The sequence below is a fragment of the Hypomesus nipponensis genome, chromosome 8, assembly GCF_054491055.1.
Source record: "Hypomesus nipponensis isolate SF chromosome 8, ASM5449105v1, whole genome shotgun sequence".
Classification (NCBI taxonomy): Eukaryota; Metazoa; Chordata; class Actinopteri; order Osmeriformes; family Osmeridae; genus Hypomesus; species Hypomesus nipponensis.
This window is the reverse complement of record NC_140368.1, coordinates 14,657,968-14,674,782: the sequence shown is the minus strand read 5'-3', so window position 1 is coordinate 14,674,782 and position 16,815 is coordinate 14,657,968. Positions and strand designations below refer to the sequence as shown.

General features: G+C 39.9%; 1 pseudogene; it reads right to left on the bottom strand.

The window, feature by feature from the left end:
* Positions 1-2,033: 2,033 nt before the first annotated feature.
* On the bottom strand, positions 2,034-14,026 carry LOC146275279 (uncharacterized; annotated as a pseudogene).
* Between the last annotated feature and the right edge of the window lie 2,789 nt (positions 14,027-16,815).

The window sequence follows — 16,815 nt, the reverse complement described above, 5'->3', positions numbered from 1 at the left end:
GGAGACTTTCAGTTTTTTATTGCTTTAAAGTGCGTTTCAGCTCTTGAATAGCGTTTTTGATGCATTTACAATGTTTGGCATGTAATTTCTGGCTGAATGGTTTTCTTGACGTTTTAACTGTCATAACATGAATATGTGGGTGTTTATACGTGGGAAAGTGGTTTTGTGAAGATGTTTAGCCATTAGAGCCCATTTTGGAGACTTTCAGTTTTTTATTGCTTTAAAGTGCGTTTCAGCTCTTGAATAGCGTTTTTGATGCATTTACAATGTTTGGCATGTAACTTCTGGCTGAATGGTTTTCTTGACGTTTTAAGTTATAACGTGAATATGTGGGTGTTTATACGTGGGAAAGTGGTTTTGTGAAGATGTTTAGCCATTAGAGCCCGTTTTGGAGACGTTCAGTTTTGTATTGCTTTAAAGTGCTTTTCAGCTCCTGAATAGCGTTTTTGATGCATTTACAATGTTTGGCATGTATCTTTTGGCTGAATGGTTGTCTTGATGTTTTAACTGTTATAACATGTTCCTCTGGGTGTTTATACATGGGAAAGTTGTTTTGTGAAGATGTTTAGCCATTAGAGCCCATTTTGGAGACTTTCAGTTTTTTATTGCTTTAAAATGCTTTTCAGCTCCTGAATAGCGTTTTTGATGCATTTACAATGTTTGGCATGTAACTTCTGGCTGAATGGTTTTCTTGACGTTTTAACTGTCATAACATGAATATGTGGGTGTTTATACGTGGGAAAGTGGTTTTGCGAAGATGTTTAGCCATTAGAGCCCATTTTGGAGACTTTCAGTTTTTTATTGCTTTATAGTGCGTTTCAGCTCTTGAATAGCGTTTTTGATGCATTTACAATGTTTGGCATGTAACTTTTGGCTGAATGGTTTTCTTGATGTTTTAACTGTTATAACATGTTCCTCTGGGTGTTTATACTTGGGAAAGTTGTTTTGTGAAGATGTTTAGCCTTTAGAGCCCATTTTGGAGACTTTCAGTTTTTTATTGCTTTAAAATGCTTTTCAGCTCTTGAATAGCGTTTTTGATGCATTTACAATGTTTGGCACGTAACTTCTGGCTGAATGGTTTTCTTAAAGTTTTCTTGATGTTTTAACTGTTATAACATGTTTCTGTGGGTGTTTATACATAGTAAAGTTGTTTTGTGAAGATGTCTGGCCATTAGAGCCCATTTTGGAGACTTTCAGTTTTTTATTGCTTTAAAGTGCGTTTCAGCTCTTGAATAGCGTTTTTGATGCATTTACAATGTTTGGCATTTAATTTCTGGCTGAATGGTTTTCTTGACGTTTTAACTGTCATAACATGAATATGTGGGTGTTTATACGTGGGAAAGTGGTTTTGTGAAGATGTTTAGCCATTAGGGCCCATTTTGGAGACTTTCAGTTTTTTATTGCTTTAAAGTGCGTTTCAGCTCTTGAATAGCGTTTTTGATGCATTTACAATGTTTGGCATGTAACTTCTGGCTGAATGGTTTTCTTGACGTTTTAAGTTATAACGTGAATATGTGGGTGTTTATACGTGGGAAAGTGGTTTTGTGAAGATGTTTAGCCATTAGAGCCCGTTTTGGAGACGTTCAGTTTTTTATTGCTTTAAAGTGCTTTTCAGCTCCTGAATAGCGTTTTTGATGCATTTACAATGTCTGGCATGTAATTTCTGGCTGAATGGTTTTCTTGATGTTTTAACTGTTATAACATGTTTCTCTGGGTGTTTATACATGGGAAAGTTGTTTTGTGAAGATGTTTAGCCATTAGAGCCCATTTTGGAGACTTTCAGTTTTTCATTGCTTTAAAGTGCTTACCCAGATAACAAAATTACTCTGGCCCAGATCTGGCTCACATTCAACACTTTCATCCGGCCCACCTACCGCATGGAATGATGGCACTTGTGCGGTCCGCTCCTGTTTGCCAGATCTGGTCCACAAGGGAGCCATAGCAATGCCGCATGTCAACCAAGACCTAACCAAATAAACCAGAACTGGCCCTAATCTAGGCCACAAATTGGTTTTATTTTGGCCCACATCCGACACACATACTATAATTTAAGTGGCCCACATACTGCATGGAATGATGGCACTTGGGCGGTCCGCTCCTGTCTTCCATTTTAACGTTGAACCGGCCCACGTTCCTCATGTACGGTAATATGATCGCACACTTTGTCCACCCAGAAAATAACAGTGCTAATTACAACCTACAGTACCAGCCAGGTAGGGCTTAACTAAACCAGACCTTTAAAAATCTAAATTAAACAGCCAAACAGTTTGTAAGTAAATTATATTTGCAATGTTTTATTTTTTGCTCCTGAAAACAGAACTGATCTTGACTGGGCCCCTCAAGCGTCCTGGCAATCTTGCAGGCCTTTAAGGAATGCACAAAAGAATAAACTCAGTAGCAGACCAAGATTATCAATATGATTCCTCAATATGTTTTCTCTTTTTGTTATTGGTCAGAATATATATATATATATTTTTAAGGGAATATGTTCAACAAGGGCAGATACATACAATGACTTTCATAGTATTATTCAAATGTGTCTTTAATAGAATATCCTAGATACTGTAACTGACTTACAGGTTTCTTGGACAGTCCGTCTCCGTCCCTCTCTTTCTCTTCTCCCCCCATCTCTGTCACCCGCAAGGTGAAGCCACCTTTTAATGAAGGCTTCCACCTCCTGGTCTGTCGCATTTCTAGTAAGGCGGTTTCTGACTGTCCTCTAAAAATAGAAAACATTGTTAAGTCTCAGATGGATTACACCAAGAGATGATGGCTGAAGATACCATGCAACAGCTGACAGAGGATGTATCATTTACATTGTGCTTCAGTCTCTCACTGGATGGGAGCCGGTGTGTGGTGATGCACAGCTGTGTGTGGGTTTGTGAGTTGTACAAGTGCTTGACCGTTTCGAGTTGAGTTTACTTTTAAAGACAATGTACTCGTTAGACTGATGAGAGTGTAATGTAACACACTTACCAGTTAGCTGCAGTTTGTGGAAAGCAGTTTTTCCATTAACGCCACGCCAGTTGAGCTGTTTGGCCAGGGCGTTGGTAAAACAGTGCTTCATTACCCGCCAAACACAATCTTTCACGTCCATTCCTCCAATAACACTCAATAAAGTAATCTGAAAAAGACCATTTAAAAGCCATGTAAACATAGTAACCCAATTCTTAAATATTTACATTTCACTTTTCACAGGTTGGTATTTGGAACATTAGTCATGTAACCTTGTTCACATTTCTGGATACTGGCTGAATGTTTCAACAATGAACGGTTAGCCACCTGAAACTAGGTAGATCCCCAATCCCAGCTAGAAATATTTTTGAATACCCTAAAGCCTAAATCTACACTTACCATTTTGTTTTTAAGGTCTGCCTCTTGCCTGAGACGATCCTCCACAGCCAGAAGGGAGTTAACATTGTTCACTGGCAGTACATCTTTTTCCAGGGGATCCTGCCCACTAGAAGGTTTTCCCTGAATGTTCTGCATTGTCAACTGGACAGCTTTCAGTTGATCCATTATAATTTCTTGGTTGGCAAGAAGTTTATGCAGAATAGCAAAAAATTAATTAAGAAGTACTTACAAGAAAGGCCAGCTGAAGTTGTTGCTGACTGTCGTCAGTTGGGGTACAGAGCTGGTCCGTCGAGGCGCAGGGCTGGTCCGTTCGAGGCACAGGGCTGCTCCGTTGCGATACAGGGCTGGTCCGTCGAGGCGCAGGGCTGGTCCGTTGGGATACAGGGCTGCTCTGTTGGGATACAGGGCTGGTCCGTCGGGGTACAGGGCTGCTCCGTTGGGATACAGGGCTGGTCCGTCGGGATACAGGGCTGGTCCGTCGGGATACAGGGCTGGTCCGTCGGGATACAGGGCTGCTCTGTCGGGATACAGGGCTGGTCCGTCGGGGTACAGGGCTGCTCCGTTGGGATACAGGGCTGGTCCGTCAGGATACAGGGCTGGTCCGTCGGGATACAGGGCTGGTCCGTCAGGATACAGGGCTGGTCCGTCGGGATATAGGGCTGGTCCGTCGGGATACAGGGCTGCTCTGTCGGGATACAGGGCTGGTCCGTCGGGATACAGGGCTGCTCTGTTGGGATACAGGGCTGGTCCGTCGGGATACAGGGCTGGTCCGTCGTGTTTCGAGGGTTTTTCTTAATGCCCCAATTATGTCTGGCCTTTTTATTTTTGGGGCTGGAGGCAAATTTATTATTTTGGCAGGGACAGGGACAGGGACTCCACTGTCACTCTCAAATCGGTTGTTTGGTCTTGTGGGGTGAGGGGAACACAGAAAAAGATAACAGAACACAATGTTGTACAATGTTGTGCCATACCTGCAGAAAGTGATGCATTGCAGTTTCCAGTTCCATGCGCATCCTTTTAATATTTTGTAAATTATTTGTACAATACTATGAAAGAAACATTCAACATCTTTAATAGGTAAAATAGCACTTAAAAACTTACAGCCTTTTTCGCTTTTTCTTTTGGATGTCTTAGTTTTCTTCCTCTGCTGTTTGGACATCCGTGTTTGTTTCAGCTTGAGGAAGTTTCATTTAGGCAGTTTTGTAGTTTGCTGTGAAAAACAAGACAGTTAACATTAAATAGATCAAATCAGTGAATCCTAAAGGTTAATATGTAATGTAGCCTACATACCAGCTGTATATACAATTCGGACACTGAAAGCATCCCACATGTGTCCTGGCTGCTCCTCACGCCGTATGGCCTTTGCCAATTCATCAGGCTTGTAATGAGATGGCCAATGACAAACTTGGTTTGCAACCCACAGTGCGGGTACCACCTCTACCTCTTGGGTTTTGAGAAACTCCACGATGTGAAACATGGCTTAGAACAGAAAGAGACTCAATATTACAAGTTTTAAGAGTATAAACACATTCATCTTTACTTTAACAGAAAACTGTTCCACAGAAGAATGTTTTCATGATAGTCGTAAGTGCTTTACAGATTGAATGATTAATGGAAGTGTCATTAGTAGTGTAAATATGGGATACACACCTACAGAGATAAGTGAAGACAGACTGGACACTGTCACCGCTGACTTAACTTGATGCCGATCTGCACGTCAATTAAGGCTAAAAATCACACAATATAATCAAAATGCCCCCAGGTCCCACAAGGTATGCAGTGTCATGTGTCAAAGACAAAATCTGAATTATTACTTTTTTAAACAACCTATTGAAAATATTATTATACACATAACCAACTTAGAAGGTAGACGAGTGTTGAGGAACAGTTGGAAGGAGATCGACACATGCCATTTCCAAAGGCACACACCCAAACATCACAGGAAAGTATGCAGTCAATTGTGAACCATAATGTCACAATAATTTGAACTTATAAGGAAATACAAACATATTATTTGGGGAATCATTTTGCCTCTCTATCATCATTAGCCCCATAACCTTACCACTTCTGTTCATCGTAACCAAAAAAGAGAAATTATGCCCATTTAAACTAATAACAATATATACATTTTAAGTTAAATGTGGTCTAAGGTACATCAAATCAAGTATACTTGTTGACACACAGGGTGTATGCTTTTTGAAGACAACAGGAGGGTTAGGACTGCAGTTTAGGATAGGTTTCCATGAAGAAGTGGAATAACAACAAACCCAACCTCCAAAGGTAACCTGACACACTTCTTCACATTGGCATCTAACTTTAAGCACATCAGATTGGATGACACATCTGACACAAAACAAATTCCCAAATCCGTGGAGTCAATGGGATAGTCCCAAAATGTTGCTATGTGTCCATATTCTTTGCAGACAATGTATTCCTCACCCTCAAAGACAATTATATTCTCAACCAAGAGTACTTTATTGTTCATTTTGATGCATCTGTCTCTCTCTGATGAGTTGATGATAAAATCATCTATTGCCATTTCTTTCAACTGCGAGACAGTTCCTGTAAAGCCTTGTGGAACAGGTCCATCTGAGTGCAGCCTTTTATATTTTTTGTTGGTACCCTTGTCTTTTATACTTGTTGAATCAAGTTTGGAAATTCTGCGTATAACTTGCTAGGTTTTCTAACCATTCTTTTGATTTGTTTTAAGTAGTTTTCAAAAGGAAACCCTGATATTAAATCTAAGTGGCCATGCACCTTCACGTCATCACTGAGATGAGTCAAACCATGTATGTTGTAAACTAAAAAACCCTGACCATAGAGTTCCCCAAAATGCTTGACAAATGATTTAAGTAGCGTGTTTGCAAAGTCATTTAACAACAAACAATATGCTGGACTAGCCAAAATGCATATACTTACAGACAACAGCATAACATTTTGATAAACCTCAGTAGTCAGCACATCCCTCAAAAATACTGGAACAGTGTAAAGTAAGAACTGCCGAAGTTCTGTTGCCTTCCATCGTAACCGTAGGCCTTCTAGCAAATTCTGACGGTATGTGACTTCTGAGAGCAAGTAATTTTCCTGAAATTAAAGATACCTGTCTGGATGAAATGCGGTAAAGCAACTTGCCACTAGTGCCCATCCACAAACTAAACCTGAGCAAACTAAATGCATATAGTCATGAGGAAATCCACTGACCATTGGAACAGACGTTTCAGAAAATGGGGATTGTCGTATGTGGTGATCTTCATCCTCTGCATTTGAAAAAGATACATCACTCCTTGCTCTGGCATTAGATTCTGGGAATGTCATGCGATTATTCATGTAAGTGCCTGACTGAACACATTTATCACACCCACTGTAACCATTGTGTGACTTAATGCCCTTAATAAAGGCCCTCGCAGGAGCATCACAGATTACAGAGCATACTGTCAAAAAGAAGGTCTTGCCATTAGCAACAAAACCACCACTCATAGATTTCAACTCACAAACCAGATCATTCAGATATTCTGACAATGACTGAGGCTTTGAGTTCCCACAATAAAGAGCAATCAGCATAGGTTGTCTACTATACCCTTGGAGCATTCCCAAAATTGGCCAGAACTGTACAGCAGAACTTTAAAAAATTGGAAGACCATCAATGTTTAATTGCAGTCTAAAACAATGACGACTTGGGACAACCGATGCAAGCTTCTGGAATATTTTGCCAAACATATTCTGTATACCAAAATAATGGAATAATCCGCCAGCCAAGGAAGAAACACTATAGGAAGTCTCTGTGTGGAGTAATGTCCTTGCATCTTTTGGCAAAGAGGGGTGAATTACCTTCAGGATAGACAAAAGGGCAGACAAAGCTATCAATGAAATGCCAAACTGTGCTCCCCAGTTTCTCAGACAACCTGCTAAATCCATTTCAGCGACATCCTCTCTTTCATCAACATGGATATCCTCATCACTAGTTGATTCACTTTCCCCATTACTTTCTGATCCACAGTTGGGTGGCAAAACCGAAAGGCCAGCTGCTTCATGTTCCACACTAATAGTCCTCATCAGTATTATCCTTGTCATTTAAAGTATCAAAAAACTGGTCGACTTTTAACAGCCCTTTTTCTCAAATTGCTGCGAGTGATATTCCATTTTTCCCTCTCCATGACAACAATTACTTACCCAACCTTACCGTTGGAACCTTCAAAATCTCTGACAAAGAAAGAAAAATCAACATTATAAAATGTGTAGCTCAAAGGTTTTTATAGCATATTACATATGATGACAAATTCCACCCGCGTTGGAGAAAAAATGAGGTGTGTTCAATTTCATGGGAATGCCATTGGCTGCTTCAAGTTAGACGGCTGCAGCCGACTGTCGGCGGCGCTGCACAAAGTCGAATACACCTATTGATTATCAGTAAACGTGTAACTTAACATGTAGGTGTAATTCACTGCATCTTTACTGAAAAGTTAACCAGTATTTTATCCATAAAGAAACCCTTTGAAACAAGCTGATTCAACAACTGCGATAGCATTGTCACTCAACCCTGCTCATTTGGCCTTTCTAAACATAGGTCTTCGCTTAAAAATTATTTTTGAAAAACTGTCAATCATTGTTTGTATGGAATTTTACAACTGACTTAGCTAGATATAAACTTTTCTTTTAACCTTTTGATTAATATCAAAAGGTTCACATGGTGTATTGCCAAGACGTAGCTAGGTCTACTCATATGCACCATATAGTAGGGAGGACAAACCCGTTTGAGCGTTTTTCCTGAAATACGTTTAATTAGTTATTCCTGGGGAAATTATGGAAGTAAATGACATATTAACGATACTAAAATACGTGTGCACAATAATATCAACAATATTTGCTAAATGTAGACGTTTTTAAAGGTTTTTAGTTTTACCTCGAAGCTACTTCCGTTAATCAGCTGTTCGTGAAAAAGAGGCTAGTTTTACTACACCGACTTTGGATGTAGCCTACTTTAACATGTTAGCCGATTAACCAGTACGAATGAGATATGTAAACAGCTACATTAACAAAGCTCGTGTTTGTAAAATATGAAGTCTTAAATACGATGGGAACACATCACATAAACAATTCCAAAACGTCCGACACGCCAAATGTTGTCATTTGTTGTCAAGCGTCCCTGAAGCTCAAATTCCGAGTCGGAGTTCCATGAAGCTTTTCATTGCAGTGAATGGGTGCGGGCACTCATTGGGCATGAACTCAAATATCTCAGAAGTCCCAACTGGGAAATGTTAGCAGTTTTACAGTCCTGTAGAGGAGATTTTCCTGAACAGATTGACATCAAGTTAAGGATGTGGCATTGAAGTTCAGGTTAGTAGCCAAGGGCGTAAAGACCACTTGGCTATTTACAGACGTCTTGGAATTCTACGTATGAGTTTTTTGGTGAATTTTCTTAAATAGTGACACAGTACATCTGTGTATTGGTTTGCTTAGGAAACGACTCTCATTTACACTTTAAATCACACACTAGACAGACACCAGTGTAACTGTAGTGAATAGTGATGGTACCTATACAGTACACATTTCTAAGGTGTAAGTTACTTCTTCTAAGACACAAGACAGGTGTTGTCAACATCTACAACAGGCCTACAGCACTGGTAGCAATCTTTTGAGAAATATTTGATAAAGCAGACATGATGAGAGAGTATGATACATCAAGGGAGGAGGTTGATTGAGATTTGGGCTTCGAGACATTATTCTGCCAGACATACAGTAGTTGATGGAGTTGGATCAGATTCAGTACAGTAAGGCAAATGCAAGCATCTTATTGACAATGTCCATGCCAGGGGCGTTGTTAGACATACACCTCTACTGGGGCACAGGCCCTTATTCATATCCCTCTTTTTCTTTCAAGCTTGCTGTGCACGATGCACTACTCGGCTATAGAAACTCCCCTTGCTTAACCCACCGTACAACAGTTCAAATACATTTAGTCATTTAGCAGACGCTCCAGAGCGACTTACAGTGAGATACGCAAGTTTGATATCAGCTTTAGCAGGGACATCAATAGTAAATGCGAGAGCATACATATTTTTCGCATTCATTTGAGCGCAAAATACTTTTGAGCTTCATGTAATATTGTTTTTCTGTTTTAGTCAAAATAAGATGATCGGTAGGCCTATCATTTTGAAACTTTATTTAGTTTTGTAATGTTTTCTTAGCCTACCTCAATTCTGACTTGTGTGCCGAATCCGACACCTGAACTTCTGTGTGCGTGCTGCAGGGGCTATTGGGCAAGCTCAGAAGAGCGCGCTGACATGGAATTCTGCGGTCATCGGTTTGAGTTTTCGGTTTAACTGCTTTAATTGGGATACTGCTTTGGCATAACACATCTTCATATGTAGGCACCACCGCTGATAATGTCGCTTTCACAATCCTGAACAGACGTCTCCTGAAGTGACGGTGCGCTGTGCCCCAGTGAAAAGGGTCTAACGACGCCCCTGGTCCGTGCATTTGCCAAGGACAAAACAAGCCTACGTCATTGTGTTGATTAGGTTGAATTAAAAAAGGAGAATGACAAAATGATATCTGCTCCCACGAACAAGCTCTAGTTATAGTAGCATACTTGTGCTTTCCAGTCAGTGTCTATTCTGATGGCCATACCAAGACTGGTCCTGCTTGAAAAGCATCCAACCATCCAGTCTCCATTTTTGTTGCCATTGTTCTGAGAAGCCTTTTAAAAAGAAAACTAGTCACTGTCACTGTTGAGTTATCGTTCTTCGAGGCAAACCGATCAACTACATCCTCATACATCTGAACAACATTTGTAGACTCAGTACTGCTCATCTGCAAACCATGAAACTGTCGCGTCTTCTTGTTGTTTCTATGAGCCAGATGACAAGGATGGTCACAACTTGACTTATTTTGTTGAGCTATCTTATTACGTACCACATACATACTTTCTTGTATCCACATACTAATTACATCATTATGTGGGCCTACTATACATGTTATATGTGACTTGTATGTAACAGCTATAGCCACGCGCCATCACAACAAGGCTCGTTTGCTACTCACTGGGCTCGAATGCACAACCTCTGACTTGCCAAGCGTGACCACTACCAACTACGCCAAAGAAAAGCTAGCTCTTCGTTGACGCGGGTGGCCTGTTACATACCTGAGGAGCAAGTTTTGTGGTTCTAACCCTGTTACATATAGCACAATACATTTCACCCTGTGTACATGTAAATGGTACTGTGTACATTTCCCACACTGTCAGTATGATGCTTGATGCACTGATCAAAGTTATTGTAAGACTTATGTTAGACAAACAAAGTCTTATTGTCAGTGTGGGAAATCACAGTGGTTGTTACATATACACAGAGGAAACACAGTTACATTTACAGATGAGCAGTTAAGAGCCCATGGATGCCACTTTGGTGTTTGAGGATGTGGATGGTTAGTTTGCCTCAACTTCTAAGGAGAATGGTCAACAGTGAATGTGACTTACATGTTTTTTAAAGGCTTCTCATAGAACCAAGGTATAAAAACAGCAGACTAGAGTTTGATGCTTTTTAAGCAGGACAAGTCTTGGTAACACCAATCAAAACTAGATTCTGATTGGAAAGCACAAGTAAGCTACTACCCACTTCTAGCTTGTTTGTGAGAGCCTTTTGTCATTGCTTCTTTAATTTAAATGTTGTACTCGATCTAATACAACGTGTTAGTCATCAAGTTCTGATGTAGTAAACTATTATCAAAGCATTGCACTACTGCCAGAGCTCTTCAGTAATTTTGGATTTACATTTTCCCATAGAGGGGTTTAGTTGCCTTGCACATCAAACAAATGAAATACTCATTCAGCTTTGTCAGCTTCTCTTATACTCCTTTTATTTTAACCTCTCTCGATCCTATAGTTTTCGGTCCTACTACTAGCTTGCATGTTTTTAGATGTTTATCTGCTACAAATGAATGGGTTGTCTAAAAAATGAGTTGGAAGCCAGATAACACTATTAAATTTGCCCTTTGCGCCCCTCCCCCCACCTGTCACAGGGCCAGGCTGATGCTGTAACTTGCTAGCCAACCTTAACTGAGGGGACTGTTTGAACGCGGTGGAATTAAAAAATGTTTATCTTTATGTATATTTGAGACCACACATTCGTAGATGTACGTTTCCACTATATGTTAATGTATTTTGAGGTCGATCCGATTAAATGAGCAAAAACAAGGCACATCTGTCCATATTTTGTTAGTGAAGCAGGGAGAGGAATGCTCGTGGCAAGCTAACTAGCTGGATAGAGCGATGGGGAGTTTGTTTGCACTCAAAATGTAGCTCTAAAACAGGGGCACTCCTCAGACATAAGCTCGATTATAAAAAATCCCCCAGCTGGGAAATGTTCGCGGTTTTCACAGTCCTGTAGAGGAGACCTTCATGAACACAATGACATCAAATCGAGGCTGTGGCATTGAAGTTCAGGTTAGTATGCAATGGCTCAAAGTACTCTCAGCCAATTACAGACCTCTTAAAATGGGAAAACTTCTGTGCCACATACGGGATGGTATTCACACAGGGATTGGCTCTAATTTGAGTGACAGCTTGATCCACCAATTGAAAAACTCATCTGGGAATTTTGATTTTTGTAAGGGGAGTGCCGAGATGTTACTGTCGCCGTTTGGCCTCCTAAACAGCAGTAGAATTCTAAGTTTCTCTAAACCGCGTCGCGTACAGCATTACAGTGAGCTACACTGGTTTAAAACTACAGGTATATAAGGACAATTGTACCAATGAATTGTTTACTAGTAATATCATGTCATAATAAATCATAAAAGGTTCATCGATATGTGAGGCATGTTTATTATTTTAACGATTGAAAACGGATGTATCACAGACCGCTATCGTATATGTCGTTCAACAGAGGCTAATTACGCTAACGACTCAGTCATCAAACGAAAATTGACTACTGTTTTCGAAAGTAAATGTACTAATAATATCAGCGTACATCGTATTGTATATTAAATCTCACAATTGTGTTTTTTATCACAATGTTAAATGAGCAATACGTTCAATTTTGCATTTGTTGACGCTTGGAACCCTCCGTTGTGATTACATTGAGAGCAGAACGTTTGTCCTCCCTACCATATAGGTCTACTCATATGCACCATATGCTATGCTACCTAGCTAGCGCGGCTACTTACTGTGGCCTACACAACTAATAAACCTAACTAAGCTTTAAGTGAAAAAGCGGACTATTGCCTTGCCTAAACTTCCCATGTAAATCCACACAGAACAAGCATGTCCTTGATTAAACAGTTTGTTTAGTTGAATATTAGCAAATGTATTCCTAACTAGGCTAGCTACAGTATTGAAGGTTGATTGCACGTGTCATAATTGGCCAACTGCCAAATAATTCTAGGCTTTTTGGAACGCGGCAGGGACATACATTGAATCAAACGTTCAGAAAGCCACGTTATCCTTATTTTAACTATTTTATTCTGCCTTTGTTTTAGTGAGGGCTGTATATTACTGTAATCTAATAAGAGCTAACACCATGTCAGCTACTGTAGCACAATTTACAGAACTTCAGAACAGAACTAAGACTAGGTTAGCACTAACTAGCTAGCTAGCTAGCTAAAACACTCACTAGACCATCTAACGCTAGCTCTAACTAAATTAGCAAAAAGCCATCCGTAATTCCTGTCTTAGACATCTTTATCAAAAAGTAATGCTTCGATAGTATATGCGTTACACGGTTAATTAAAAGATTATTACAAGATAGATTATCAAATAGGCAGATATTAGCTCTACTTACCTCTGATACTTTGGCGCTCGCTGTTGTCTCCAAAGCTGAGTGCGGCAAGACAGCAGAAAGAGCGGTAAGGCGCATTGGTTGCTAATGACTAGATACGCACGTCTTCAAATTAGATGTTTGGTTTTTTTTATGTTGTGGCCACAGCATGATGCTTTAAAATACATTATCAAAGAAAACCACAAATCCTGCACATAAACTTGAATATGCCAGCAGAATTATAGACTGTAAGATTGTTTGATTATATTAATTCAAGTTTTTTAACATTGCATTTTTTATTGAGTAATTGATTAAATACATAACAAAAACGGGTTCATAGAACATAGTTACAGATAAGGGGGATATTCTAAAATACATTATATACAATTATAATAATAAAATGGATAATCGGACACTTCATGTGTTAACAATATTTGGATCATATTTTCAAATGTGGGCCCCTTAGACAAACACACTGATATATGCTGTCCAAGGATGTCAGGGACAAGATTGTAGACCTACACAAGGCTGGTTGATGTGATTATTCACAAATGGAAGAAACACAAAAGAACTGAACTCCCTCAGTCTGGGGATCCATTTAAGATCGCACCTCGTGGAGTTGATCAAGAGAATGGTGAGGAATCTCCCAGAACTCCATGCGAGGATCTTTTCAGTGATCTCAAGGCAGCTGGTCACCAAGAAAACAACTGGTAACACACTACGCCGTGAAGGACTGAAATCCTGCAGGTCCCCCTGCTCAAGAAAGCACATGTGCAGGCCCGTCTGAAGTTTGCCAATGAACATCTGAATGTTTTAGAGGAGAACTGGGTGAAAGTGTTGTGGTCAGATGAGACCGAAATCAAGCTCTTTGGCATCAACTCAACTCACCGTGTTTGGAGGAGGAGGAATGCTGCCTATATGACCCCAAGAACACCATCCCCCCTGTCACCTGTCGAGGGAGGTCAAGGTGTAAGTTGCCAAACGTCAGCCTCTAAACCTTAATGACTTGGAGAATATCTGTAAAGAGGAGTGGGACAAAATCCCTCTTGAAAGATGTGTGCAAACTGGGTGGCCAACTACAAGCAACGTCTGAGCTCTGTGATTGCCAGCAAGGGTTTTGCCACCAAGTACTAAGTAATGTTTTGCAGAGGGGTCAAATAATTAATCCACCCATTAAAAGGCAAATACATTCATAACAATTTTGACATGCGTTTTTCTGGATTTGTTTGTTGTTATTCTGTCACTCACTGTTCAGATAAACCTACCATTAAAATGATAGACTGATACTTTTTTTGTCAGCGGGCAAACGTACAAAATCAATAGGGTATCAGGTACTTTAGCAGACACTCTTATCCAGAGCGACTTACAGTAAGTACAGGGACATTCTCCCAGAGGCAAGTAGGGTAAAGTGCCTTGCCCAAGGACACAACATCAATTGGCTGTCCGGGAATCGAACCAACAACCTTCTGATTAATAGCCCGACTCCCTAACCGCTCAGCTACCTGACCCCCGAATACTTTTTTCCCATGTGGCCCACTTTTGGCCAACACCCAGATTAGCCTTCGTCGACTGTGCCACATCTTCCACAAAGGTGGCCAACATTTGATTTTTGATATTTGGGCCACATTTGCTGTTTAACATGTGGGCCACTTTAGATTCACATGCTGAACACATTGCTGAGAGCACCGCATCTTTGCCAAAAAAGGCCCACATTTGATTTGTCATATTTGGGCCACATTTACTTTAGGCTCACATGCTGATACACAATGCTGCGAGCACCGCATCTTTGCCAAGAAAGGCCCACATTTGATTTGTCATATTTGGGCGACATTTGCTGTTTAACATGTGGGCCACTTTAGGCTCACATGCTGATATACATTGCTCAATGTCTCCAAAATGGGCTCTAATGGCTAGACATCTTCACAAAACAACTTTCCCATGTTATAACAGTTAAAACATCAAGAAAACCATTCAGCCAGAAATTACATGCCAGACATTGTAAATGCATCAAAAACGCTATTCTGGAGCTGAAAAGGACTTTAAATTAATGAAAAACTGAAAGTCTCCAAAATGGGCTCTAATGGCTAAACATCTTCACAAAACAACTTTCCCATGTATAAACACCCACAGATTCATGTTATAACAGTTAAAAGATCAAGAAAACCATTCAACGAGAAGTTACATGCCAAACATTGTAAATGCATCAAAAACGCTATTCAGGAGCTGAAAAGCACTTTAAAGCAATGAAAAACTGAAAGTCTCCAAAATGGGCTCTAATGGCTAAACATCTTCACAAAACAGCTTTCCCATGTATAAACACCGACAGAAACATGTTATAACAGTTAAAACATCAAGAAAACCATTCAGCCAGAAGTTACATGCCAAACATTGTAAATGCATCAAAAACGCTATTCAGGAGCTGGAAATCACTTTAAAGCAATAAAAAACTGAATGTCTCCAAAATGGGCTCTAATGGCAAGACATCTTCTCAAAACAACTTTCCCATATTTAAACACCCACAGAAACATGTTATAACAGTTAAAACATCAAGAAAACCATTCAGCCAGAAGTTAAGTGCCAAACATTGTAAATGCATCAAAAACGCTATTCAGGAGCTCATATGCACTTTAAAGCAATGAAAAACTGAAAGTCTCCAAAATGGGCTGTAATGGCTAAACATCTTCACAAAAGAACTTTCCCATGTATAAACACCCACAGAAACATGTTGTAACAGTTAAAACATAATGAAAACCATTCAGCCAGAAGTTACATGCCAAACATTGTAAATGCATCAAAAACGCTATTCAGGAGCTGAAAAGCACTTTAAAGCAATGAAAAACTGAAAGTCTCCAAAATGGGCTCTAATGGCTAAACATCTTCACAAAACAGCTTTCCCATGTATAAACACCGACAGAAACATGTTATAACAGTTAAAACATCAAGAAAACCATTCAGCCAGAAGTTACATGCCAAACATTGTAAATGCATCAAAAACGCTATTCAGGAGCTGGAAATCACTTTAAAGCAATAAAAAACTGAATGTCTCCAAAATGGGCTCTAATGGCAAGACATCTTCTCAAAACAACTTTCCCATATTTAAACACCCACAGAAACATGTTATAACAGTTAAAACATCAAGAAAACCATTCAGCCAGAAGTTAAGTGCCAAACATTGTAAATGCATCAAAAACGCTATTCAGGAGCTCATATGCACTTTAAAGCAATGAAAAACTGAAAGTCTCCAAAATGGGCTGTAATGGCTAAACATCTTCACAAAAGAACTTTCCCATGTATAAACACCCACAGAAACATGTTGTAACAGTTAAAACATAATGAAAACCATTCAGCCAGAAGTTACATGCCAAACATTGTAAATGCATCAAAAACGCTATTCAGGAGCTGAAAAGCACTTTAAAGCAATGAAAAACTGAAAGTCTCCAAAATGGGCTCTAATGGCTAAACATCTTCACAAAACAGCTTTCCCATGTATAAACACCGACAGAAACATGTTATAACAGTTAAAACATCAAGAAAACCATTCAGCCAGAAGTTACATGCCAAACATTGTAAATGCATCAAAAACACAACATCAATTGGCTGTCCGCGAATCGAACCAACAACCTTCTGATTAATAGCCCGACTCCCTAACCGCTCAGCTACCTGACCCCCGAATACTTTTTTCCCATGTGGCCCACTTTTGGCCAACACCCAG